The following is a 3257-nucleotide window of genomic DNA, read 5'->3' as shown; positions in this document are numbered from 1 at the left end:
ATTAAAATCAAATATACCACAGGGCAGTTTCACACCCTTCTAACACATTGCTGGAAAGAGAGAATTAAGGAAAAGAAAGAGAAGGAAGGAAAAAGAAAAGGAAAATAGAAAAGTGAGGAGTTATTAGATAGCATAAGGACACAATGCAAGTTGTAATTAACATTCTCAATTAATCTGTGGTCACAATGTTAGACCGTGTGTAAAAGAGATAAATTAGATTATATAATGTCATTGGAATGCATCATTCTCAATCAAAAGGGCCTCTTCTAACCTCCTTTGCCATTTTTCTATATTCCTTAGTTTGCTATTCTCCTGGTGTTCCTTCTTTATTACAATGTTTGAGGCATACGTTTTGTTTAAAAGAGAAAGAGGATCTTTGAACTGCACCTTGAGCTTTTCATAAGAAAAGCAAGAAACTCAAAGGATATGCTAAAGAAATGCTGCTGAAGTGAGCCGCTTAAGGGTGAGCCCTCAGACTTTAACCAAGACTTTCTCAACATAGATCACGAATCAATTCAGTTCTTTCCCAGGTGGAGAGTAAAACTGTATCTAACTAGTCTGTTCTAGCTATTTCCTTTACTTCTCAGAGTACTCTTTTTTTTTAAGCATTATTATGATTCTGGTACATTATTTTAATAAACTTTTAAAAAGTTATTTTTGAGTCTAGCCTTCCACATTGGATAATATGGAATATAAACATGATGTCTCTAAACTCTTTTACTAAAAGATTTGTGGGTTCTTGGTAAGTGATACATTTCAGGGTGAGACAAATTTTAGTTGCAGACCATGCCAGTTATTAATTGTATAAATTTCGATGTGTTATTTAATGTCTTTAAACACAAGTTCTTGCCCTGGCCAGTTGGCTCAGTGGTAGAGTGTCGGCCTGACGTGCAGAAGTCCCGGGTTCAATTCCCGGCCAGGGCACACAGGAGAAGCGCCCATCTGCTTCTCCACCCCTCCCCCTCTCCTTCCTCTCTGTCTCTCTCTTCCCCTCCCGCAGCTGAGGCTCTATTGGAGCAAAGACGGCCCGGGCACTGGGGATGGCTCCTTGGGCTCTGCCCCAGGCGCTAGAGTGGCTCTGGTCGCGATAGAGCGACGTCCCGGAGACGCAGAGCATCGCCCCCTGGTGGGCGTGCCCGGTGGATCCCGGTCAGGCGCATGCGGGAGTCTGTCTGACTGTCTCTCTCCATTTCCAGCTTCAGAGAAATAAAATAAATAAATAAATAAAATAAAATAAAATAAAATAAACACAAGTTCTTCATTTATAATGTGAGGTACTGAATTAGCCCATCTTATAGTGTTGACATAAACTCTAACAAAACAAGGTTTCACCATAGCAGTTATTTAAACCATGACCTGGCTGTCTAGCAAGTTCACTTGTAGTATATATTTGATTTTTGATGCAATGATCCTATATGAAGAGCCTCACATATGGCCTAATGGGAGCTGGATATTGTAAATCCCAGATAGGTGAGATGGGCTCTTCTGCTAAACTTTGCCTCCATACAGCCTAGGGATTATCTATTCTGTAAGGTCAGAAATCACCAGTCAATCATTAGCAGTCTTACCTTTTATTGTGTATCATAGAAGGTTTGGGTTTCTTGACTTTAAATAACTTACCCAATTTTTTTTTCATCTCTATGTATTCTCTCTTAGAGCTTTAGACTCTGTGCTCTATTGGATTTCTTGCCTAGCAATTAATAAAGAAATTTTTTAAAACACATTCAAACTTAGTAAACATTAGCTACCCAGCCCCACTCTTAACTCTGTAGAATCAGAGTCTGCATGAGATATGTTCAGCTTTCATGACATAACATTATGTTTAAGGGAAAATCTCCTTCAGTATCTACCAGGGCTCTTCATCTGATGGAGTCTCAGTGTCAGGGAAGGTCCAGTCCACATTTGTAGCCCAGGCATTCTAGCAGCCCGGTTCCCCTTTACACTTACATGCCATCAAAATCATTAAGACTTATTTATAGAGAAGGGTAAATTCCGTGTAGAACGAGGGCAAAGAGTAACAAAGAAAGACCACTATTTATAGCTTTCAGGCTCTCTTTTACTTTACCGAGAAATTAAGCTCAGTTTCTGAAGGTGCAAACTCACTAACCAATCAAAAGCCCTACAGTTAACCATACCTAGTCTCCTCAGAAGAAAGTTTAACTTTCTTTATTCTCAATATACAACTTGGGGTATCTATCAGCTACACCCCTTCCAAATAAGTAGTTTACCAAAGTAATCCTTCCAATATTTGAGAGTTTTCTTGTGAGATCCACTTTTGTTATATTTTCAATATTTATGAGTATGTATATTTGTCCCTGTGTGTGTGTATCTGATAACTGTCTTTTTGGATATCTTTCCAAGATTACTGGTGGGTAGAGAACATTTCGTCTCCAGAAAATTATGGAATAAATAATTCCATATATTAATTAAAGCACCTAGAATCTCACACTAAACTCAAAGATGAAAATTTATACCCTATTTGATAGATATATGAAATTCCAACTGCCCTTTTGTTGTCCCACCTGGCTGCCTGACCTCACCCTTACTTACTGGATAATCGCCCCTGGGGCAGAAGAGTTCCAGAAAGCTGATCAACCTGCCCCAAGAAGGAGCATTCCAGAAAGCTGAAATCCTAAAACCGTAAAAGGGAACATACCAGAACTTTTGACTCAGTACCCCCTCAGGCTCTCCCAAGCCCTATAAAATTCATCCCTAATCTGTAACCTGTGCCCTTCTCCCCAGAGAAGTGCCCAGCAGGGTTCCTTTCTTCCTTTCAATAAAACCTGTTACTCTGGTCTTTTCTAACTCCCATGGATTCCAACACTATTTACTTTCTATCCCAAATTAAATTCAGCCTCATTTATCTCAAAGGCTTCAAGGGGTTCTATAATAAGATTAATTGATAAAAGAAGATGCTCTTCTTATAACATTCCAACAACATAAAGATGTCTCAAAGAAGAAATGAACTCCCTTCCCCAAATTAAATCACTGGAAATAAATAAATCTAATAGGAAGTCCCTTTGCTGTTGTAAATTCAAGGTCAAAGACAATGATTTTGTTCTTGTGAGTTAAAGTACAGAAACGATTCAAAAATATTGAGTTGTTCAAAGAAATTAAAGTTGTTGCCTACTTCCTTATATGGGGCGGGGTGGGGGGGCTCAGGTTATGACATAGTTCTATTCCTGTGACTGTGACGTAACATGATTTTGGTGTAAGTCAAAACAAACCCTAGCCTAACACAAATGAAACATTTGTGC

The 3257-nt window shown here is 38.9% G+C and overlaps 1 non-coding gene across 1 annotated transcript; it reads left to right on the top strand.

Moving 5' to 3' along the window:
• The first annotated feature begins 848 nt into the window (after positions 1-848).
• Positions 849-924, top strand: TRNAV-GAC (transfer RNA valine (anticodon GAC)). The gene has a single exon. It is a non-coding gene; the product is annotated as a tRNA-Val (tRNA).
• Positions 925-3257: the final 2333 nt, after the last annotated feature.

This window comes from Saccopteryx leptura, chromosome 1 (assembly GCF_036850995.1).
Source record: "Saccopteryx leptura isolate mSacLep1 chromosome 1, mSacLep1_pri_phased_curated, whole genome shotgun sequence".
NCBI lineage: Eukaryota > Metazoa > Chordata > Mammalia > Chiroptera > Emballonuridae > Saccopteryx > Saccopteryx leptura.
The sequence above is the reverse complement of the archived record's forward strand: the minus strand, read 5'-3'. Positions and strand labels throughout refer to the sequence as shown.